Raw genomic sequence first — 26013 nt, 5'->3', positions numbered from 1 at the left:
AGGGGGTTAATAGTAAAAGCATATGGTGGGTAATCACATAGACTACAAGAAAGAACAATGCATTTCTAAGTTAACGAATAACATCAGGCTGTTACTCACATTGTATACATCCATTAACCTCCTTCCTGGGGTCTGACGTTATCTTTGGGTGGGATTCCGGCTTTCTGTGTAGTCAGCCTAATCTGAGGCTACAGAGAGTTAAACAGTCACAGAAGGTTAAAGAGAGAGTCCAACATTGCCCAGATGCTTTTACTGCATTTCTTAGCTCCCCTACAACCTCTAATTCTTAAACTAGTCTATTGCTCATCAGCCACAGGGAATTTGTGATGGTTCTATTGCCACTTTCGGGCTTAGTTGTAAAAGATGGGAAAACGAACAAGGGACTATTGGCTCAATGCTTCTCATCCTTTTTTTCTGCCATATTATACCTCAGGATTGTGACAGATTCCTATACATAATGATTATTTACTGTGACAGTGTTCCTCAGAAGAAGGAATGTGTGTATAGAAAAAGGGTGTTTAAAATCTTAGCTATGTTTAATTAAAAAAAGCCATCCAGGTGATTTTGATATCTCCTCAACTTGAGAGTCATTGATGCACAAGATTACTCAGATGATGTATGACAATAGAATGAAGAAATAACTTTTCTTCAGTTAAAATTTAAGTTGCAGAAAGTGAAGTACAACGTGAAAAGTTTATCATTCCTAAATGTAAAATAATAGTACATTCTGAAAGTTCTTCTATATGGGTGTTGAATTGTAAATATCAAGAGAGGAGTAATGAGTTTGCTTAATTTAGCCTTGTGGTAAAGTATCAGTGTAGCATAGGTCTTAGAAACTGTATCTGTATTCATAGGGTAGATTTTAGTTTCTTTTAATTTTGTAAAAATGAGATTGATAAATTTGGAGTATGTAATGGTGGCATATCAATGCTCAAATATGAAGAACTTTATTTAGATAATTAAGCATCAAAGTACATCATACTTGAATATTATCCAATCTCAAATGGATTGTTAATAATCACAGTTTATTTCCATTGACTTGAAAAGTGGCTGAGCTATAAGTTAAAAATATTGTGTAAAAATTATACATGAATACACACTTTCCTTTTAAAGTTCTACCTTTTAGGAATAGATTGTGTGAGTATGTAAGTAAATGTCAATATAATGTATATTTGTGTGTATATAAATTATGTGTACATATATGTGTGTGTGTATTTTGGGAGAAGTTAAATTGAAGTTACTGGCTCTATCACTGAATTAACTAACCTCCAGTGTACCTTTTTGATGATGCTAAAAAAATGCCTATCACCAAGATAGTTTTTATTATCAAGCAACTTGGAAATGTCCACTTTAATGAGGGAAAATTATTGGCATATTTCTTTATTTTCAAAAAATTAAGGCAGCTGATTATGCCCATACTTTAAAAGCTGTGTGGATAAAAAGCAATGGCAATTTCCTTTCTAATTACCAAGCTATATACAAAGGCAAATATTTGAATCTTCTGAAAAGACTAGTAGGGATTCAGCATTTCAGTCCAGTGGAAATGAAACAGCCCATAGGACTATGATGCCAAAAAAACCATATGTGCTGAAGGAGGGTAAACACTGCCTTATCTAGATTCCGCCCCTTGCCCTAATTAAACACCAAGGCTGGCAGGAATATATTCTTCCTGCACCCACTATAATTATCATACAATCCTAAAATTGTGTATCTTTGGTCCAAAAAACAAAGGGTGCAATTTTGAAGTAAAGTGAAACACTGCAGTGAGATTTACAGAACTGAGAATGCTAATTAATAGATTATAGTGAGCTAGCAGTGGGCCCTTATTAAACTCTGCATTCATTATACCCTCCATAGCCCTCAAGGTCAGACATTTTCCACTTTACAAAGGATACTGGTTTAATAGGATTTACAATAATGAAACAAATTTCTCCAATTCAATTTGAAACTGGGAATTTAGATGCATTCTAAATGTTTGATTTGCTTGGGCCACAGAGATCTTGGTCTAGAATCCTATCAAAAGTAAAGACACATTTTTTAGAGTTGTCTAATGTGTATGGTTCATTATTATGAAGTTTTTTTGGGAAGATTGTTTCTAAAATAAATACCCAACTGTTTTTATATCTCATACTCCTTTTGTTTCTGAACTTTCAAATATTGGTGGTTGGAGAGATGGAACAACATATGTTTTAACAGGAAAGGCCTTTTTTTCTTTTTTAAAATTGACAATGAGGAAGGCTTTTCGTATTTACATATTTGCTTGATGAAGAATAAAAATCCAGTTGTGAACTTGCTTGAATGGCAAAGCTAAGGCTTTGGATGATTTACATTTTTATTTTATTCTAACCAACATATAACAAGATATTGTCATACTTTTTTATTATTTTGCTTTATAATATTTCTATATGTTGAGTTTAGCTGGAAGCTTATTTTAAAAATAATTATTTTAAAGCACTTTCATTGGAATTTTGTGTGGTCAGAATACGTTCTGTTTAATATTATATTGTGGCAAGTAAGTTTAATATTTCGCTTTGTGTATTTTTTTTGTTCTGGAGTCTGATTTATTCAGGATTCAGGTTTTTTTTATTTTGGTTTTATTTATTTAGGGATAAAATCAAGAGAATTTCAAGTTCAGAAATACAAAAAGAGAAATTTACCCTGTGTGAATCTTTGTTTTGTCATTTTTCTCATTGCTTGGACATAGGTTACTAATTAACATTTTTATAATTTTAGGTTGTAACTTGGTTTGTCACATGGTGAAAGCCATTATTATTTGAATTTAAGCTCTTTCACGAGGTTGCTAATTATTTCACTGTCATTTAAAGTCTGATCTTTAACTTTTATGTTTGGCAATTCTGATAACAGAGATGAATTGTGAATGGTTATTCAGAACATTGTGCATAAATCAGTAGGCTAATTTATTTTCCAGATTGATTTGATCTTTTTGGTATTCCAGATATGGGATATGTTAAAGGCATTATGCAGAATGCCCTGAGAAAATTAAATCCTATGTAAAATAGCTATGTCCCTATTGGGGAGTTAATCATTTTGAGAAGTGAAATTTGTTCGTGTATGACTTTCATTAGACAAATTTAAAAAATTCACATTTATTAATATTGCTTCTTGTCTCATCAGAAACGTTTTTTAAGTATTGGTAAGCTGTCAAGCTCACCAGGTTCCCAAATTTTCAAGTTTTCCCAAAGATACAAGTTTCCCACAATTCTAATTTTCACTTGAAAGCTCAAATTTTATCATTGGCGATAAATATTGCAAGTTACTGTTTTTGAAGTGACAGGTTTGTTTCATTAATTTATTTAAAAAATCAGCTTTATACCCGAGACTGAATAATTATAAGTTGTCACTTCAGTCTTTTAAATTAAATGATGTTCACTGAGACACCCATTGTATTTCATTATGTAGCGCAAGTGCTTTATGCCTCTTTGAAGGTATTAGTTGAGCAAAGAGAGACCTGAATGTTGTGACTGTCTGGGATAAAATGTTATCCCAGGTAGAAGAGACTATAAGTCTAAAGGAGTTTTCTGACTCTGATAAGAGGTTGCCACTAAGGGTCTTAAATAGATTATTCTTTTGCAAATGTCCCTCTTCTTTTATTCAGTCCTAGGGGTCCAATGCATGAATTTGTGCACCTTGAAAGGAACTGTGGGCTGCGAGGCTGTGGTGGGTACAGGGGCGGGTCTTGGCCCATCCTCCGTGCCCCTGCCCGGCCCCTCCTGCCATGGTCCCCTGTCTGCTGGCAGCCCCGCTCCTGCCGCCGCTGCTCCCATGGGCTGACAGCGCCAGCCCCGTGCACACCTGCTGATGGTGCCAAGCGCTGGCTGTGGGTATGGGTGGTGGCTGCCGGCCTCGATCGCCCCTTAGGAGCAGGGGGAGGTGGAGAAACTCTGAGGGGTGATCGGGCTGACAGCCGCCGCTCACACCCGCTGACGGCACTGGGCGCCGGCAGTGGGTGCAAGTGGGGCCAGTGCTGGCAGCAGGTGCGATCACCAGATGGGATTGTGACGTGCGGGAGCAAAGAATTTTTAGTAACCACCAGAGGCTTGTCCTGATGACAGCGACTGGCGCCCTGCCTTGGTTTGGCGCCCCCGCTCACCTGCCTCACCATCCTGCTGTGGCTGACGCACACCATGTTCCGTGCGTGGCCCCTGGTGGTCAGCGCATGTCATAGTGACTGGTTGTTTGGTTGTTCCACCGTTTGGTCTATTTGCATATTAGCCTTTTATTATATAGAATTGTAATAAAATGTTATGGTTTCTGATATCAACAAGGCTTTTGCTTCTTTGCCATGGTTTAGGGAATTGTACTATTTCTTCAATAATACTGAATAATGGGGGAAAGACGGGATAAAACCTCATTGGTCAAAATTCAATCCAGGCTATCTACTTATATAAAAACCATGGGTGATGTTCATCATGACTGGGGTCTGGCTGGCGACCAACTGGAAGGAAGTCAGTCCTGCAGGGGTTGTCTTGGCAATGGCTGCGCCCTCCCCGGAGCTGTTTCCCAGAGCTGTTTCCTGTAAGGGCGGGGTTTGAGGCAGGAACCCACCCTCTGAGCGTGGAGGCAGATCTTTCTAAAGCAGCCGTGGGCAAACTACGGCCTGCGGGCTGGATCCGGCCCGTTTGGCTGTTCTGTCTGGCCCGCGGAGCCAAAAGAGCGGAGGGTTCTCTTGCTCTCCCCTCCGCTCCTTCACCAGCAGCAGTGTTAACATGGCAACGTCGGGAAACACGGCCGCAGCTCCTTCTTCTGAGTCCAGTTTAAGAACCCATTGTGGCCCTTGAGTCAAAAAGTTTGCCCACCCCTGTTCTAAAGTGTGCCCAGCGCTAGCATGGCCAGGGGTGCAAGAGAATGAAAGCCGGGTCTCAGTGGGACGCTGCTTCTCTGAGAGACAGCGCCCACGCCCACAGCCATGCCTTTATTTTATAGCAAATGCTAAGAGGCAAAGTAAGGGCGTGACCAAGATGTTTACAACATTCTCCTGGGTTTCAATCCTACTCAACTACATGCACCTTAACTCTCTCAAGCCTACATCACTCAGGCATGTGGGGCCACATGTTTGGACCATAGGTTCAAGCTTACAACTACAGCTGTTGGCTATAATTGTGCTGGGAAGGCCCTGCCCTCCAAGCTGGGACTTGCATGTGGCAATGAGAGGACTGTGCCCTCTCATCAGTCCAAGGCTTGAACCTGTCCAAAACACTGTAGTGGCTCCCCACAATAAAGTTTTAATTCTGTTTCTTTGTTACTAATGTTGTGGCCCTACCCCATAACAAAGAAACAATTTCCGGAGGATGAGGCCCAGGAATCAGGCTTTTAAAAAGATTCCCAGGTGATTCTAATGTGCAGCCAAGGTTGAGAACCACTGCTATGATTCCATTGATTCCACAGATGATGCTGAAAAGGAAAATTTTCCCATCGAATTTCTTAATAGTATTACTCCTTTGGGAATGCCGTGTCATAAATTAAAATTGAAAGTGGGTGCAATCGACACTGCGACTGGGTGGTGGGGGAGGGAGGCGGGTAGTGGGCTTTAGCGTCTTTTCTGGCGGCGGTAGATTTGAAGCTCTCTGCAGGACCGGACCCGGCAGGAGGAGACTGCGGGTGCAGGGCAAATCTTGCATCTTGACATATGCTACAGGGCTGAAAGGATTGGATGATTTTGTCCTTGATTTTTTTCTATTTAAAGATTGAAATATTGGAGCCATGGGAATAAAGGTTCAATGTCCTCGATGTTTATTTTTTTTTGACATTGCCATTAATAATCAAACAGCTGGAAGAGTTGTCTTTGAATTATTTTCTGATGTGTGTCCCAAAACATGCGAGAACTTCTGTTGTCTTTGTACAGGTGAAAAGGGAACAGGGAAATCAACTCAGAAGCCATTGCATTATAAGAGTTGTCTCTTTCACAGAGTTGTCAAGATTTTATGGTTCAGGGTGGTGACTTCAGTGAAGGAAATGGACGAGGAGGGAAATCTATTTATGGAGGATTTTTTGAAGATGAGAGTTTTGCTGTTAAACACAACAAAGAATTTCTCTTGTCAATGGCCAACAGAAGGAAGGATACAAATGGTTCTCAGTTTTTCATGCATCATGTTGTTTTTGGGCAAGTGATTTCTGGTCAAGAAGTTGTGAGGGGGATAGAAAATCAGAAAACAGATGCAGCTAGCAAACCATTTGCTGAGGTGCGGATACTCAGTTGTGGAGAGCTAATTCCCAAATCTAAAGCTAAGAAAGAAGAAAAGAAAAGACATAAATCCTCCTCCTCATCATCATCCAGTGACTCAGATAGCTCAAGTGATTCTCAATCCTCTTCTGATTCTTCTGATTCTGAAAGTGCTTCTGAAGAGAAGTCAAAAAAAGAAAAAAGAAACATAAGAAAAATTCCTGAAAACACAAGAAAGAAAAGAAGAAGCGAAAGAAAAGCAAGAAAAGCGCATCTAGTGGAAGTGAGGCTGAAAATCTTGATGCACAACCCCAGTCTACTGTCCGTCCAGAAGAGATCCCTCCTATGTCTGAAAATAGATTTCTAAAGCTGATGAGAAAGAAAGGGAAAACAGAGAAAGAGACAGAGAGTGTAATCCACTTAATTCCCAGCCTTCATCATACCAGAGGCGACTTTTAGTTACTAGGTCTGGCAGAAAAATTAAAGGAAGAGGACCCAGGCGTTATCGAACTCTATCTAGATCCAGATCAAGGGATCGTTTCAGACGGAGTGAGACTCCACATTGGAGGCAAAGATGAAAAGAGCTCAAAGAATGAGAATATCAAGTGGTGAAAGATGGATCAAAGGGGCTAAGAGTGAGTTAAATGAAGTAAAAGAAAATCAAAGAAGCCCAGTTAGAGTAAAAGAGAAGAAAATAACTGATCTCAGGCAAGTGTCTGAGAGTCCAAACAGATAAAGTGAAGAGGAAAAGAAAATAAAAGACCATAAATCTAACAGCAAAGAGAGAGACGTCAGAAGAAATTCAGAGAAAGATGGTAAGTATAATAAAAACAAGGTGAAGGAAAGGGCCAAATCTAAAAGTAGGAGTAAAAGCAAAGAGAAATCAAAGAGTAAGGAAAGGGATACAAAGCATAATAGACATGAAGAAAAGAGGATGAGGTCAAGGAGTAAAGAAAAGGATCGTGGGAATACAAAAGAAAAAGAAAAGTCTGATTCTAAAGGAAAAGATCAGGAAAGGAGTAGAAGTAAAGAGAAGTCTAAACAGTTAGAATCAAAAAGTAATGAGCATGATCATAATAAAAGTAAGGAAAAGGATAGGCGTGCACAGTCTAGAAGCAGAGAGCGTGATACAACTAAAGGCAAACACAGTTACACTAGTAGAACAAGGGAACGAAGCAGAAGTAGAGACAGGAGCAGAAGAGTGCGATCCAGAAGCCATGACCATGATCGTAGCAGAAGCAAGGAGTACCATAGATACAGAGAGCAGGAGTACAGGAGAAGAGGAAGGTCACGGAGCCGGGAGAGAAGAGCTACACCAGGACGATCGAGAAGTACAGATAGAAAGAGAAGGAGAAGAGATTCAGGGAGCTCAGAGAGAGAAGAAAGTCAAAGCAGGAACAAAGAAAAATATAGAAACCAAGAAGGTAAGAGTTCACACAGAAAAGAAAATTCTGAGGGTGAGAGGAGAATGCACTCTAAAAATCGTGATCATAATAGTTCAAATGATAACAGGGTTAAAAAGGCTGATAGAGATCAAAGTCCATTTGCAAAAATAAAACAAAGTAGTCAGGACAATGAATTAAAGTTCTCCACATTAAAACATAAGGAGGATGAGAAGACCAGATCCTCAGGGGAAAAAGAAAACCAAAAATCAAAGGGTCAAGAAAATGACCATGCACATGATAAAAATAAAAAATTTGATCATGAATCAAGCCCTGGAACAGATGAAGACAAAAGTGGATGAGTGAGTTGTATAAACTTATTTCCATTCTGTCTCAAATTTTAAGTTTTAGAGACTTCCTGATGAATCTCCTTTATGTTGTTTCTCTCTTCTCATTGTTTTGGGTTATGTGTGTCCTTTTTTTTTTTTTTAAACATGGACTTTATTGAGTTGATTTTTTGATAATCTGCAAGCTGGATAATTTGTACTGCTAAAGTTTTAATAAACTTGAAATGAGAAAAAAAAAGAAAGTGGGTGCAATCATTGTGCTATTGAGAAATCTCAATATTAAATGGGGTCTTTGTAATGGTACCAGATTTATTATCAAAAGATTACAACCTAACATTATCGAAACTGAAGTATTAACAGGCTCTGCAAAGGGAGAGGCTGTTCTGATTCCAAGAATTAATTTGTCCCCATCTGACATTGGCCTCCCATTTAAATTGATTCGACGAAGGTTTCACGTGATGCCAGCATTTGTGATTACTATTAATAAATCACAAGGAAAAACTCTAGACAAAGTAGGCATATTCCTACCTGAACCTGTTTTTGCGCATGGTCAGTTATATGTTGCTTTCTCTAGAGTTTGAAGAGCATGTGATGTTACAGTTAAAGTTCTAAGTACTTCATCACAAGGGAAATTAGTCAAGCACTCTGAAAGTGTTTTCACTCTTAATGTGGTGTACAGGGAGATATTAGAATAAGTTTAATCACTTTATCAGCCATTGTTTGCATCACTGTTGTTTTTATGTCATGTTTTTGTTGTTTTCATATCATGTTTTTGTCGTTTTTATATCATGCCTCTGTTGTTATATCCTTTTGTTACTGTTTATTAATAAATGTATATATTATTTTCATATACATTTTACTAATTTACTTTCATCTCTCACACTTCCATTATAGAGAAAGGGCAAATAGCAATATTAAAATATCTCTGCTAATTAATTCCCTTTTTAAAAAAATATATTTTATTGATTTTTTACAGAGAGGAAGGGAGAGGGATAGAGAGTTAGAAACATTGATGAGAGAGAAACATCGATTAGCTGCCTCCTGCACACTCCCCACTGGGGATGTGCCCGCAACCAAGGTACATGCCCTTGACTGGAATCAAACCTGGGACTCTTGAGTCTGCAGGCCTATGCTCTATCCACTGAGCCAAACCGATTAGGGCAATTCATTCCCTTTTAATGTGCACGAATTTCTTCCACAGGGCTACTAGTGTTAAATAATAGGAGAAAGCTTCACTGTTCTAGAGAGCTGAAAGAGTACTACATCAAATTTTGGGATGAGTTTATCCATGGACATTAAATGAAAAATCCTGCTTTGAGATCCAGTGTTAATGGTTTTTGGCTGTGCAATCTAAGTTATTACCTGTGATTAGAGATGCCACCCTTTTTCTGGCAAGCCATGAAGGTGTTCATCTATTATATTTTAAATACTAGTTTTTTTTTTTTTAATATATTTTATTGATTTTTTACAGAGAGGAAGGGAGAGAGATAGTTAGAAACATCGATGGGAGAGAAACATCGATCAGCCGCCTCCTGCACATCTCCTACTGGGGATGTGCCCGCAACCCAGGTACATGCCCTTGACTGGAATCGAACCTGGGACCTGTCAGTCCGCAGGCCGACGCTCTATCCACTGAGCCAAACCGGTTTTGGCTTAAATACTAGTTTTAATGTTTAACATTTAATGTTTACTTGTTGATTTAACAAACATTGAGCTCCTACTTTGTATCATTATATTTTTCTGGTGAATTGTTCTAACTAGAAATAAAGCTGAAAGCAGTGTGAAAACTTTAGAAAATGGTAACTTGCTTTTCTGAATTTTTGGACTCCTGAATTAAAATTAAAGTGACTCAGTGATTTAGAGTAATTATATATATATATATATATATATATATATATATATATATATATATATATATCTCCCATGTTCAAAGGCTGTTAAATCGTGTTGTTTACCCGTATCTTCAGAAAAAAAATCACTTCTGTCGTGGCAAACAACCTGCTTCCCTATTTATAATGGTCTGGCCCTCTAGCAATTTCAGCGCCAAATTATAGCTAATTTGCCTACAAACGTCAGGTGGTCATAATAATCTGGCCACTCAGTGTATTTAAAGAATATGTATATTTTCTCCTGGATTTTTCTTTTCAAACTGTGACCTATTTAGTAGGATAAAATGGATGTGAGGATAATAGATTTCTGGAAATAAATTGTAACCCTTATTAGGAATATCGATGAAAGAGAGAGCTAGTTGAAAAAATGTCAAACGATTCAGTGTTTCTTTGATGATGTTTGTTTTTTGTTGATAGCATATTTCTTTGTCTTTGGAGAGGTTCCTTGGGTGGGCTTTTTTAGCCAGTAGTTACAGTTGGTTAATTAGTAACTATTTTCTTTATTGAGTGTTTTGTGGTAAGGATTCCTCTTTGTCTCATCAACTACCCAGTTTTTACTGTAAAGAAATTAACAAAGGAAAAGGATATATTCAGCAATTTTTGGTTGTACTTGTGTCCTTCCAAATATTTAATTTAACTTTTTTCTCCCACTCTCTGGGAGCTGTTTAATACAACCACATTCATAACCCTAAACGAAGGAGGACCTGAATTTTGCAGGAATTACTGCATGCTTTAAAAATTGTCTTGTGAGCCCTGGCTGGGTGGCTCAGTTGGTTGGAGCATCATCTCATACACCAAAAGGCTGCAGGTTCAATTTCCGGTCAGGGCACATATCTAGGTTGCGATTTTGATCCCTGGTCTGGGCTGTGAGAGGCAACCAGTAGATGTTTCTCTCTAACATCAATGTTTCTCCTTCTCTCTAAAATAAATAAAAACATATCCTCTGGTGAGGAGTAAAAAAATTATCTTGTGATAGGTACTTGAACATTACAGTTTGTTACTCTGAAAAAGAAAAGAGCAAATCATCAAGAATTCCTTGATAATGGGAATCTGTAATACACTTACTTCACTATAGAAAGCACTAGAGGCCGGATGCATGATATTCATGCAAGGGTCTTGGCCCTTGCCTGCTGCCTCTGCCTCTGCCCTCACCCGCTGCAGCTTTGTCCAGAAGGAAGGGCGTCTGGAAGGACGTCTGGTCTAATTAGCATATTACGCTTTTATTATTATAGATTGTAAAATTCTGAAAGAAACAGCTCAGTTTTCAAGACTAAGAATATTGATTGGCAGTTTATATTAAACCATTTCCATGGAAAATTTTACAAAACTTTGTATTACCTAGCTTGTGCTTGAGGAATACAATATATTTTTTCCCCATTCCAATAAGCTTAAAGTAAAAAGCTATCTGAGTCTTGAGCCCATGATACTTACTGCCTTCTGCTAAAGTTTCATTGTGTATGCTTAGGCTTATTAGTTTATATGTTTAATTTTAATTTGTTTTTTAAATTTTCTGTATAGTAAAAAAGAGAAATTATGCAAAATGGAGAGGTTGTCACCGTTTTGTTATATATTCTTTTTGCTCTTGAAACGGATTTGGGCAGGTTAACCTCTGATTTTCCTTGATACTGTAAAATTTTGTAATGAAGAAACTTTGTCCTTCATTTTTTTGGGTTAATTTTTACTTGAGGATATTTTCTTCCCATTAGTCAGAGTGGAAGGGAGGGGGAGTGACAGAGGGAGAGAAACATTGATGTGAGAGACACATCCATGGGTTGGGCACTCACTCAGACCTGGGCCAGGGATTGAGCCTGCAATGAGTTAAGTGACCTTGAGCAGAACTGACTAGGGCTTTCCTTCATTTTCACTGTAGGCCCAGTGTATAAAATTCGTGCACGGTTGGGGGTCCCTCAGCCCAGTCTGCACTCTTCCCAATCCAGGACCCCTCAGGGGATGTCCGACTGCCTCTCGCAATCTGGGACTGCTGGCTCCTAACCACTCGCCTGCCTGATTGCCCCTAAACCCTCTGCCTGCCTGCCTGGTCGCCCCTAACGGCTCCCCTGCTGGCCTGATTGCCCCTAATCGCCTCTGCCTCACCCCACACCTGGGACCCAGGATTCCCTCCTCTGGTCGGTTACAGGCACCCGGGACCCGGGCTTCCCTCCGTCTGGCCGGCCGCAGGCACCCAGGACCCGGGCCGGCCGCAGCTGCAGGGGACCGTGAGCGGGCAGTTTCTCCCAGACTGCAGCCACAGGTGCCCAGGACCACGGGGTGGGCGGCTTGTCCCTCTCCTGGGCCGCAGCCGCAGGAGCTGGTGCCTGGGACTGCGGGGCAGGCGGCTTATCCCTCTCCTCGGCCGCAGCCTGGCTGGTCCCCATCCCTCTCTCATGAGCTCATTTGTGCCTGGCTGGTCCCCATTCCTCTCTTGTGATCTCATTTGTGCCTGGCTGGTCCCCATTCCTCTCTCCCCATTGTTTGAGCCGTTACGGTGTGAGGGTGGGACGACCGTTTGCGTATTAGCTCTTTATCTTATAGGATAGTATCTTGAAAGTGTAACTGAAGGTAATATTTTTTTCAGGTTAAGTTTCTTCATTGTTTATATTGAGTTTTCTTTCATGTTTTGTGAAATCTTGTAAGAGCTATGTGTCTATAATTGAGGTATTTTCATTGTCAAAATATAAATAATGGTATGTTAGAGTTTATCTGTTTAGGGTAAAGAGTTTTGGATAGGTATTTCTGTATATTTTTTCTTTGTACACCAGTATCATTTCTGTTGTTGGTATGAGGTAATGATATTAAAATGAAAGCAAAACTGCTTTGGTAAGTCAGTTGCAGATAAATAGTTGTTTAAGCATAGCATTAAATTTTTTTTTTTACATGATTGCATTATGCTTACATTATAAACCTCCTACAGTTTTATTTGTTTCAAAGAAAACCATTTTTGGGAGCTAAGTGAAAACTATTTTGTAGGATTTAAAAATCTGCTGAGAAATTGGAAGGATATATTCAGAAAATGTTCTTTTTTTTGGGTGTCAGGAGTGGGATAGAAAATGTTCTTAATTTTGATTATCTTTCATAGATTTGATAAGCTGAATAATTAGTAATTTATTCTTGCCATATGCTCTTCTCTTCTTCATGGGCATAGAAACTTAGAATAGGTGCCAAATTCTTAGGAGACAGGCATACTTGAATGAGTGTTTTTAGTCTTTACTATCCTGTAAATTCATGTTACTCCTGGTACAGAGTATTTTCAAGAGATATGAAACAGTTAAAAGAGGGCCTACTTAAATGGTAGTGGATAAATTCCTGAATTTCCCTTGGTATTTCTGAACATAGCTATTTATTTTCAAGATATTGGTTCTTAAAAGTTGTGGGAATATTGGCCACCATAATAACGTAGAGGCAGAAGGAATTTCTTGGATTTAGGGTAGAGAGGGCCTAGTGTTGCTAGATATCCTGCAATGTTTAGGGAAGCCCTGAATATTGAAAAGTCCTCCCTTATTCCATATGATTTCCAAATGTCTTGCCAAAAGATTGTGTAGGTGAAAAATCTGTTTATAATGATCTGAACCTAGATCCTAGCTAGCTACATAAATGTACATAATTACATTAGCATTTCTTGGGTGGCTACAATATGCACTAAATTTTTTAGCAGTGTAACTATTGTGTAAGGGGATGGAAGGTTGTACTTTGTTTTGTTTAAACATTACCTAGAGTTTTTACCATTTTAGAAAATTACTTCAATAGCAGCATTGCCTTGTTGGGCAGTGCAAGCACCTATTCAGCCTCTGGTGTAGCATTTACATATTAACATACATATTATTTTCTTATGAAATTTTTTTCTTAGAGTTTATATTACTTTTTTTTATTGCATGTGAGGGTGGGATTATTATTTAAGAACTAGAGGCCTGGTGCACGAATTCATGCACAGGTGGGGTCCCTTGGCCTGACCAGCGATCGGGGCCAATCGGGCGGGGGGGGGGGTGGTTGGCTGGCTGGGGGGAGGGACCACAGGAGGTTGGCCAGCAGAGGGTAAGGACTGTGGTTAGATTGGCCGGCTGGCCAAGGGGAGGGACTGCGGGAGGTTGGCTGGCTGTGGGAGGTTGGCTGTGGGAGCACACTGGTCGACTGGTCGTTCGTTCGGTCGCTTAGGATTTTTTATATATATGTCAGGATAGTAAAGGGCACATTACAGATATCCTATATAATAAAAGGGTAATATGCAAATTGACCCTACCAGCAGAACGACCGGTCGCTATGACACGCACTGACAACCAGGGGGCAGACGCTCAACGCGGGAGCTGCCCCCTGGTGGTCAGTTCTCTCCCACAGGGGGAGCTCTGCTCTGCCACAAGCTAGGCTGATGGCTGCGAGTGCAGCGATGGTGGCGGGAGCCTCTCTCATCTCCTCGGCAGTGCTAAGGATGTCCGACTGCTGCTTAGATCTGCTCCCCTCTGGGAGTGGGCCTAAGCTGTCAGTAGGACATCCCCCAACAACTCCTGGGCTGTCAGAGGGATGTCTGACTGCCAGCTTAGGCCCGATCCTCCTGGGGAGCAGGCCTAAGTCGACAGGTGGACATCCCCCGAGGGCTCCCGGTCTGCCAGAGGGATGTCTGACTGCCATCTTAGGCCCGTTCCCCCAGGGAGTGGGCCTAATCTGGCAGGTGGACATTCTCTGAGGGGTCTGGACTGCGACAGGGCACAGGCTGGGCTGAGGGATCCCTCCCGAGTGCGTGAATTTTCATGCACTGGGTCTCTGGTTTGTTATAAAAAGAGAAGAGATGGCATTGGGTCTGATGACCTTAAGAAACACTTGTGTAGTGAATACGACACTGCATTTATAAAAGGAGACATACTTTCTCATTTTGATCCTGGCTCTGCCAATTAGTAACTGGGTATATGACCATGGGCACATTGTTTAATCTTTTTGGACCCAGTTTTCTCATCTATAAAAGTCCAGAGAGCTGGACAAAGTGTTCTTTAGAGATTGTTTCTTATAAAATTATCTGATTTAGCTTTTGTCAATTATCCTAATGGAATTCTCTGAGAGTCTGTTCACCTAGGCCTTAATTCAACTGATTCATATAACTAAGTTAGGCATTTCTGGGAACTAGAAGTACTCGACTATTGATGTTCTTTTCAAGATAAGCAGCATAAAACCAGTGCTTGCATATAAAAGAGCAGAGAGCCATGTGAGTTTCATGAGTTGTCAAATGGAGAAAATGCTTTTATGGTCATTGTAATAGTTAAATGAGGTTAAAGAAGATAATATGTATAAAATGGTGTACAAGACTACCTGACATTAATAAAAGTTAATTGAGTTAGGATCTAGTCAGATAGTTTGTAAATAGAAATAATACTGTATAACATTTTTTGACGTATGATGTGTACTTTATAACCTGCTATGAGAATGGAAAAAAGTAGCATGGCACCTATACAGTATTTCTAGGAAAAGGGTCACTGGGAATAATAGCTTCATTTGGATAACTAATTACTGTCTAATATTCCTGAAGGAGTTACTAGAAACTTTGAGTAGGGTAATTAGCTCTCAGGGTTTTCAGTTACAGTCTTATCCATTATTTAACATTTTTATTTTCACAATGACTGATCCATGAATTATAGAGTTCTTTCCCAAAAGGAATGTAATATTTCTGGAAATAATTTTTTTTTACTGTTCTACTTTCTTTCTGTGGTAAGGAGTTTCTGTCAGTTGGACCCAAAACTCTCCACAAATATTTTAAATAATGTGCCTTGCATGAAGAAGATTTAACTTTCACAAGAATGTGAGTTTCATAGGATCCAAAGACTTCCGGAAAGGAGTTAACATTAACTTAAGAGAAAGGACAGAGAAGGGATATAGTTGATCAGTTGAGCAGATGGTAAAGATATATTTTGATTAAATAATCATTCTGTATCAGCATGTGTAAATGACACAGGAAAAGTACTGTACTTCTTGTTTTGGTTAGGTGGAAAGCTTCCCAGACTTGGATTTCACACACCAGTAAAATAAAAATTAAAAAACAATTAGCTCCCCTTCACCTTGTAAAAACTGGTGGGGACTGGAGGCTGGCATGGGATTGTCAAATAAAGACAATTAAAAATGATAAATTACTTGATATTCCTACTGCCATTTTATAAGAAAAAAACACATTTTAACAGCAAAGAGTTAGAATTGCATAATCTTAGAGTATAGAACCGTGATGGCGAACCTTTTGAGCTCGGCGTGTCAGCATTTTGAAAAACCCTAACTTAACTCTGGTTCCGTGTCACATATAGAAATTTTTTGATGTTTGCAACCATAGTAAAACAAAGATTTATATTTTTGATATTTATTTTATATATTTAAATGCCATTTAACAAAGAAAAGTCAACCAAAAAAATGAGTTCCCGTGTCACCTCTGACACATGTATCATAGGTTCGCCATCACTGGTATAGGACAGTACTTCCCAAGAAAATTTATAGATTTTAAGCTTACAGTGTCAATTTTATTAAGGGTTGATGGAAACTTATTCATGGACTGGTATTTAAGAAGCATTGGTTTCCAGCCCGGGCTGGTTTTGCTCAGTGGTTAGAAAGTCAAGTCTGGGTACCAAAGGATTTCAAGTTTGATTCCTAGTCAAGGGTATGTACCAGGTTGCAAGTTCGATCCCTAGCCCCAGCAGGGGTGCTTGTCTCTCTCACATTGATGTTTCTCTCTCCCCCTCCCTCCTTTCCATTCTTTCTAAAAGTCAATGGATATCCTTGGGTGAGGATGAACCAAACAACAACAAAAAAGGAGCATTGGTTTACAACAAAGGTTGCCATATTTGGCCAGTGTCCAAATTTTGCCTATAGGATTTGTACATCCCTCACAAGCTATTAGTAAGAATGTTTTTTACATTTTGAAAAAAATCAAAATAATAATATTTTGTGGCACATGAAATTTATATGAAATCCAAACTTTAATGTTTATAAATAAAGTCTTATTGGAACACAGCTATGTGTTGTCTACAACTTTCCCCACTACAATGGTATAGTTGAGTAGTTGTGACAGAGTCCATATCACCTTTTAAATCTGAAATATTTAATATCTGGCCCTTTATAAAGAAAGTTGGCTGACATCTGGTTTAGACAATAAAATAACTAGTAATAGCTAACAGACAACTACTGCTAAGTGGTAGTAGTAACAGCTAACTAGTAGTAACAAAGGTAACAGATGACTACTACTACTGCAACTACTACTACTTACTAAGGAACAAGCCCCGTTTTATGTGCTCTGCCTGTATTAATCATCATAACAATCTTAGGAGGTAGGGACTATTATTTTTATTTTCTGATATGGAAAATGAAGCTTAAAAAGAATAAATAACTTACCCAAGGTCACATAGCTGTTAAGTGGCAGAGGCAGATTCAAGCCCACACAGTGTGCTCCATTTTTTGTGCTCCTTCCTACTGTATTGGACTGTCAGAAAAATGAAGCAGAGAGACACTTCAGGATACAAATATATTCTTCACATTTACCTTAATTATTTTAGGAGAGGGGGAAGTAGCCTTATTCTATAGTTGCCCAAAATGTTACCATTGAGTAAGTTGAATAGAGAAATCAACATTAATTCATGATATATGAACATTTTTTTATTTGACTCTGGATTTTACCAAGAGGTTTGCTGATTGAGATGATCTATTTATTGATGTCCTACTTATTGAACTTCCGAGCAAATAAATCTATCTTTTCTGTACCATATCTTGACTTCATTTTTGCTATAATTAAAATAGTAAATTGTATTATTAATATAGTGAAGGGTAACTTTATTCTGTTCATCATCAGCCTAAATAAGTATTTATTATGTTGTTCCTAGAAGCATAAGGCATACTTCCCAAATCATGGATTTAAAAATTAAACTTGTATTAAAAAATTAAACTTGTATTGAGGTATGCAGACATAGTTTAATTTAGAAAGTTTCATGGCTATTCTTTTTTAAAATACATATGGCTTTGTATCCCAAAGAAAAATTAAATGATCAATATTTAGTTGGATATTTAGGTGAACTTATTCTAGAGGAAATTACTATTTCTCTTATAGAGAAGGCTTTGAGGAGAGGAAGTGAGGTTACAAAAACTGCTTAAATCAAAGGTGGGGAATGTACATCTCGTGGGTCATATGAGGCCCTCAAAATCATTTGGTCTGGTCTTGCCAAGGCATGAGGGGTGAGTTAATTAAATGCTTGACTAAATATAGTAGGCTAATTTTTAAGTTGATAATTTTGTATGGCCTCAAATGATTTTATAAATATCCAAATGGCCTTTGTCAGAAAAATAGTTCCCCACCCCTGGCTTAAGTGGAGGAAGGAATATTAGCAAGTAAGGAACTGAACTAGGATTAGGATGACTAATTCTAATTTCACAAATATACAGTGTGTTTAAAGACACCTTTTATACATTTTAATGACAGTATAAAATGCTGATTTAAAGAAATTGAGGTCTAGTACCTACAATTTATTTGAATTAAACATCACCTGAAGTTTGAGATTTAAAAATGTTGGTAACTAATGTTCACTTAGTTTTGCGATCCTCTGAAGCCTACATCCGAAATGGATTTTAAAAAAATTTTATTGATTTCAGAGTGGAAGGGAGTGGGAGAGAGAGATAGAAACATCAGTGAGGAGAGAGAATCATTGATTGGTTGCCTCCTGCAACACACCCTTACCAGGAATCAAACCAGGGCCTCCTGGTTCATAGGTCGAGGCTCAACCACTGAGTCACACCTGGCCAGGATAAAACTGATTTTAATGGGTTACAGGGGTGGGCAAACTTTTTGACTTGAGGGCCACAATGGGTTCTTAAACTGGACCGGAGGGCCGGAACAAAAGCGTGGATGGAGTGTTTGTGTGAACTAATATAAATTCAAAGTAAACATCTAAACTAATAAAAGAGAAAAATGGTAATTGGCGTACGGCGATACCTTTTTCATTGGCTAATAAGGGCTATATGCAAATTAACTGCCAACTAAGATTGGCAGTTAACTGCCAACTAAGATTGGCAGTTAACTGCCAACAAGATGGCGGCTAATTTGCATATGTAGGCACAATGCAGGGAGGCGAAAGGGAAAGCAGGAAGAAGCCCCCTGCCACTGACAGTGATCGGAAACCCAGGGGGGAGCTAAGAGCTGGGGGGCAGGGCAAAGGCGGCCCTGGGGCCGCCTTTGCCCTGCCCCCCAGCCATGATCGGAGAATCAGGCGCCTTTGCCGCCCTGGCCAGTGATAGCAGGAAGTAGGGGTGGAGCCAGCGATGGGAGCTGGGCACGGTCGAAGCTGGCAGTCCCAAGAGCTAGGGGTCCCTTGCCTGGGCCCAAAGCGAAGCCCACGATCGCGGCACCCCCGGCTGCAGCTGCGGGTCCCCACTGCCTGGGCCGGACGCCTAGGCCAGAGGCGTCAGGCCTGGTCAAGGGGCCGATCTGGTGATTGGTGATCGGAGGGTGATGAGGGTCAACTCCTCTGGCCGAGGCATCAGGCCTGGGTGGGGGGCGGAGCCGGGGATTGGGGGGATATGATGGTCCCCTTGCCCAGGCCTGAAGCCTGGGTCAGAGGCATCAGGCTTGGGCGGGGGGTGGAGCAAGCGATCAGAGGGAGATGGGGGTCCCCTGCCCAGGCATGATTCCTGGGCCAGAGGCCTCAGGCCTGGGCGGGGGCCAGAGCCAGTGATCGGGGGAGATGGGGGTCCCCTGTCCAAGCCTGACACCTCTGGCGGAGGCGTCAGGCCTGGGCAAGGGGCCGATCAGGCGATCGGAGGGTGATGGGGGTCAACGCCTGAGGGCTCCCAGTATGTGAGAGGGGGCAGGCTGGGCTGAGGGACACTCCCCCCCCCCCCCGACACCCAGTGCACGAATTTCGTGCACCAGGCCCCTAGTCATTACATAAAAGGGTATGGTCTTATTTTTTTTTTTTAGTTTTATTCATTTCAAACGGGCCGGATCCCGCGGGCCATAGTTTGCCCACGGCTGGTTTAAGACCATACAGAAGATAGGACTGACACTTAAGATTCTTTTTTCAAGTACATATATTTAATTGCCCAATAATTTTACCTTATTAGAGATGGAATCCTAAAGAATGGACTACAGTGTTTTGTAGGAGTGAGTGTGGTGATTAGGGTGGTTGGAGGGGAATTAGGTGAAGAAGATAGGGGAGTAGTAAAAGTTGAATTTTTTACTTGTGGTTGACTTTTACCTTCATATTTGGAAGTTGATTTTTTTAAAAAAATAGTTTTTAATGATTTCAAAGAGGAAGGTGGAGGGAGAGAGAGATAGTAACATCAGTGATGAGAATCATCGATTGCCTGCCTCCTGCATGCCCCCTGCTGGGGAATCTAGCCTGGTTCATAGGTTAAGGCTCAACCATGAGCCACACCAGCCAGACTGGGGGAAATGTTAATAGGCTAGGAATATAATGCTGATAAAACTGCCAGTGTTTTCTATACTAGAGAATTAAATTTGTTTAAATGTTGACTTACTTCTGGATTTTTGCATGTATGTTTTTCTATTTGCTATGTTGTTACTCTTCCTAATAGTGAGAGTTTACAGTATTGTTAGAATTACATGTTGGTAGTTTTTTTCTCTTACCCATTCCATTCATAATTTGAAACTAATAATTTTGAAAACTGTTGCTTATTGCAAGAGTTATCTGGAATTAAAATATAAAACTTGACTGCTCAGGTTGAGGTGGCACGTTACAGTCCTTGACAGCTACTGCCACCTCTTTTTCTTGTGACAGATGGCTTCCCCTCCTGGTTGTAATTCACTGGATTTTTTTTTTAAAGAATGAATACCATGTGTTTCCCATTTTGGCTGTGATTTTCTTCTGCCCACTCATTGGCTTCAAAGGAACTTGAAATAATTGGATGTGCTTGCTGCTAGCATTTATGCCAGGAAGTGGATACAATTTGACTCTCTTTGCCAGGTGTTCACTTACTGGAAAAATTGTAGCTTCCTAAAATTAAACATTATTTCTTTGTCATACTAAGGGTAAAATGAATTTATTACTTTTTTTAGAATATACTTTTCACTTGATGTTATATATTATATATATTTTTGGTAGCATATTTATTACAAAACAGGTTTTAAAATCTAAATTTCACATACTTATAGTTTTTAGGTTGCAGTCTGTATAAGATATTGAATGAGTAGATCTAGTTTTAATGAATATAATCATGAAAGGGATTTATATAACAAACTCCAAAAGCAATTGAAATTGTCATGTATGTTATTGAATTTATATTTGAATATGCTTTTTGGTACATGCGAATGAACAATAATGTCTGTCCATTTTACCTTCCTTGCTCAGTATCTCTCTTGTCCATTGGTGGACATAAATGACATTATCTTAGTCTAAATATAAGCCAGTTTAATTCTATGAAAATTCTGTTCATATTTGGAGGTATGGTGTTTGGCTTTAAAAAACACCTGCCCTTTGCCCTGACCGGTTTGGCTCAGTGGATAGAGCGTCAGCCTGCAGACTGAAGGGTCCCAGGTTCAATTCCAGTCAAGGGCATGTACCTTGGTTGCGGGCACATCCCCAGTGGAGGGTGTACAGGAGGCAGCTGGTTGATGTTTCTCTCCCATCGATGTTTCTAACTCTCTTTCTCCCTTCCTCAATGTAAAAAATCAATAAAATATATTTAAAAAAAATAAAAAAAAATTAAAAACAAACAACAACAAAAAAAACCTGCCCGGTCAGAGTAAACAAATATAGAGTATTTCTTGACAAAAAATGCGTAAGATAAATATAAACATGTATTTTGATATTGCCTTCATTACTATTGGAATTTGGAATTCTGTCCTCAAAAGTCACTGTTCTGTGAAAGTCTCCTGTATTTGACTAAGTGAATCTAGTACAATAACGGTAATTATTATGAAATCTGTCTTGGTAATCTTTCTGAAAAACTGGCTCATCGTTCTCACCTTGACTGCATGTTGGCATCACTTGGTAGAGATCTCTCCAGCTATGTTTGTTTTGTGAGGAAGAAATGATGCTGTTTTTATATTCTTCTGAAGGGCATTGTTAATCATCTTTATGTATCTTTTCATTTTGGAGTTAATGACAGGATTCCTTGAACTTGCTGGTTTCTATGATTTTTCTTCATCATTCTTTGAAGTGAGAATTTGTACATCACTTTGGAAAGTATGAACTTACTGTGTGATGAAAATCTTTGTATAGCTTCAGTTTTTTCCCCTCTCTCCCATCCTCCTTTCTACCCATTCATCCATTCATGCATCCATGCTTCATATTACATTTCCTGTACTAGTAATTATTCTGTTGACACACTTGTTTCCTTTTTGGTCCCTCTTGCTAGAGCTCTTTATCTTTACTCATAAAATAGACCTTAGGAAAAGAATTCTTTCCATTTTTCTTTAAACAGGGAGGCCAGCTTGTATTTGCAGCTCACATGTTAAGTTTGCGCAGGTAGTAGAAGACAAGTTAAGACAGAGACTTTGCAAATTACTGAGGTGTTTGCTTCAGTTTTCATATAGTCTGGGGATTTGATCTCTTCTCTCTGTAAATCACCTCTTTTTATTCTTCCTTGAAAATGGAAGTATGGTCTTGAAGTTACCTTGACTTTCTTGGAGTTTTTGCTCATCTTTTAAAATGTTTGCAATAATGAGGACCAGCATGTCAAAGCACACTAGCTATGTTATCTCTAGTGTACTGGTTCTATATTCAGAAAAAATATAGGTTATTATTATTATTATTTTTATTATATTCATAATAAGAATCTGAAAATTCACAGAGAGCATATTTTTTTTTAAAATATATTTTATTGATTTTTTACAGAGAGGAAGGGAGAGAGATAGAGAGCTAGAAACATCGACGAGAGAGAAACATCGATCAGCCGCCTCCTGCACATCCCCCACTGGGGAAGTGCCCGCAACCCAGGTACATGCCCTTGACCGGAATCGAACCTGAGACCTCTCAGTCCGCAGGCCGACGCTCTATCCACTGAGCCAAACCGGCTTTGGCCAGAGAGCATATTATTTTAAGTGTTGTATAAAACATTTAAAAATCATGCATTCAAAGTTTAAACTATCACAATTCTCAATTCATCAGGATTAGCCAAACTTTGAAATCTAAGGTCAATTAGTAACTGACTTCCTTCTTTGTGGAGTGCTGCTCTAACGCCAAATGATTTTCCAGGACACGGGCACATTGTGTAGGGTGATGACCAATTGAAATTGGTTAGGAATTACATGTTGCCAGTCCTTTAAAATAATTGTTTTTGCCTGTCATTTGTGAGTTACTGGGATTCTTGCCCCATTCCTCTTTTAAAAAAGTTCACTTAGTTTGTACATTGCATGTTTGTATATTTACCTGACCTCAGATAGTGCAGTCAAAGTTCAGCATTTAAGCAAAGTGGCTGGCAGTGTTAGCTGTTTTTCTTCTGGTAGGTCGCTGTATTATCTGGGTGGAATGCTTTGTGGGTATTCATATGGTTTCCTAATGAGAGAAAGGATGAGAGAACCTTTGTTTCTGCATATTCTCTATTTCAACATAGCATTATCTAACCAGTCTATCAATAAATATTTATTGAGTTGCTACTATAAATGACCAGAGTATGCTGGGTACTTTGATTCTTTTTTTTTTTTTTTAAGAAAAGGGGAAGAGGCAGAAGAAGAGTTTAAACCATGTTATTATGAAATATATATAGCAAGAGGTTTTCATAAAGGTGAATATTTGGAGGGGCAGAATTCGAGAGTATTTTGGCCTAGACTACCTGTTTCCTCACTGAGATCCAACTTGTTTGTATAAGTGGTATATTATTTAATGTTAAGGATTTCTTTAAATTTTGTATTTTATATGTAGATTAAAAAATTTAAGTTATATATCCTAAAATATATAGAGTATTTCCCACAATTTCAGGATTTAAAACATTTATTAAAATGGAAAAATATTCATAATATATTAGGAGGGATGTTAATATATATGGTATACTACTATATACTATGATCAGTTTTTTTTGGAACAGTATAGAGTCATTATAACAATGCTAAAGTGCAAACTATGGGTTTTGACTACTAGGTGGTCTGTCCCTTGTTATCCAAGTGACCTAGGGCAGTTTACTTTTCTTCTCTGTATTTTGGTTTCCTTATTTGTAAAATGAAAATAATAATAGTGCATCATGATGGAGATGTGAGGATTATATGAATTAAAATATATAGGCATTTAGACTAGGGACTGGCATGTGGTAATCACTGATTATATGTTAGCTATTACTTTTATTTTAATTTTTTTAAAATATATTTTATTGATTTTTTACAGAGAGTAAGGGAGAGAGATAGTTAGAAACATCGATGAGAGAGAAACATCGATCAGCTGCCTCCTGCACATCTCCTACTGGGGATGTGCCCGCAACCCAGGTACACACCCCTGACGGAATCGAACCTGGGACCCTTCAGTCCGCAAGCCGACGCTCCATCCACTGAGCCAAACCGGTTTTGGCATTATTTTAATTTTTTTTATAGGTGAATTTCAGCATAGGAAAAATGTTTTGAAGGATATCCACTAAAATATTTTCAGTGGTTTTCTCAGATGAATAGGATTATGGATTTCTTTTGTTTATCTCTAATTCCTTTTTTTTCTTATATAGTGAAGTAAAAGATAATGAACAATATGGTTTAGGAACATTTATATGAATTACTACATGGCAAAAGCTATAATTAGTTGTTAATAAATTAGTAATGGGCTACAAAGGTGTGATCTTTTTAAAAAAATCTTTAAATTGTGTAGAAAACATGGTAGAAATACAGAAGAGAAAGAGTGCTAAAGCTGTCTTCTTCAACTTTCCATCTGTCTTCACATTATCCCTGACAGATATAATGTCAACATTAAATTTGCAGTGACCAGTTGTTTACTCTGTTTTAAGGTAATTTTTCAATTAAAAAATTGGTAGACATCTAAGAATTAGGAAATTTTCTTAGATTTACCTAGACCTGCCTTTGTGTATCTACTTGACATTTATTCTATGTATTCAGTATGGAGCTACGTAAGATAAATCTAATGCTTCTTCCAGAAGAATGATATAATAGAAAAAGAGTTTATTAAATTAATATTTAGTAGTTTATAGCATTGTGCTGATGAGGAAACCTCCGCTGTTGCCGTTGCTTCACTGCACCCTAGAGGAAATACTTTAGTTGATGCTTTGATGCTACTTATGAGCCAAGAATTGACCTTGTAAGCACTGGGAAACTGCTGCTATTTCCATCTCCTAGAGCTGGAGTCATCCATTTGTTATCTATACCAGTAAAAATGGGATTAGAGTCTGTTTCTACTCAATTCCATATGTCTGATATGCATATGACCTGTTGGCAGAGTCTGGATCAGATGCCTGGGTCTAGCTACAAGGGAGTGGGGGAATTTGAGTTTTCACTCTTTCATTGGGGAAGCAGGACTCATAACAAGGGGTTTTCTCACATGTAGGAAGATTATGAGTACAAGCCCATGAAAATGTTCAACAAAATTAGTCATTAGGGAAATGCAAATCAGAGCTACAATTGAGGTACTACTTCCCATGCCCTAGGATGGCTATAATAGGTGGCAGGGGGAGAAGGGGAGGGAATAACAAATGTTGGCAAGGATGTAGAGCAATTGGAACCCTTGTACATGCTGGTGAGAATGTAAAATGGTTCAGCCACTGGGGAAAACAGTTTGGCAGTTCCTCAAAAAGATAAATATAGAAATGCCATATGACCCTGCATTTTTAGGTATACACCCAAAAGAATAGACAAGCTATTTTCAAACTAGTACACGTATATACATGTTTATAGCAGCATAATTTACAGTAACCTAAAGGTGGAAATAGTCCACATGTTCCTCAGTGGATGAATGGATAAACAAAATATGGTATATTCATAAAACAGAAAGTTATCTATACTAATAATAGAGGAATATGCAAATAGTTCGGAACTCCATCACAGTAACGACCGAAAAGCGGGCTGCATGGGGTGGTGACAAGGCCGGCAGGGGGGTTAGTGAGAGATGACCAAACGACTGAACAGCAGGCTGCATGGGGCAACCAGGCTGGCAGGGGGGTTAGTGAGCGATGACCAAGTGACTGAGCAGCAGGCTGCATGGGGTGATGAGACTGGCAGCAGGATTAATGAGGGACGACCAAACGACTGAACAGCAGGCTGTGTGGGGCAACCAGGTCGGCAGCGGGGGTTAGTGAGAGAAGACCAAACGACTGAATAGCAG

At 39.1% G+C, this 26013-nt stretch overlaps 1 protein-coding gene and 1 pseudogene across 2 annotated transcripts in view; both read left to right on the top strand.

Moving 5' to 3' along the window:
* ERC1 (ELKS/RAB6-interacting/CAST family member 1) overlaps positions 1–26013 on the top strand; it is a 443495-nt gene that overhangs the window by 31906 nt on the left and 385576 nt on the right. The window lies entirely within an intron of this gene.
* On the top strand, positions 5631–7998 carry LOC308513528 (peptidyl-prolyl cis-trans isomerase G-like; annotated as a pseudogene). Its single transcript has one exon. The product of its transcript is annotated as a peptidyl-prolyl cis-trans isomerase G-like (transcript).

The sequence above is a fragment of the Myotis nattereri genome (genome assembly GCF_964212035.1).
Source record: "Myotis nattereri genome assembly, chromosome: 2".
Classification (NCBI taxonomy): Eukaryota; Metazoa; Chordata; class Mammalia; order Chiroptera; family Vespertilionidae; genus Myotis; species Myotis nattereri.
The sequence above is the reverse complement of the archived record's forward strand: the minus strand, read 5'-3'. Positions and strand labels throughout refer to the sequence as shown.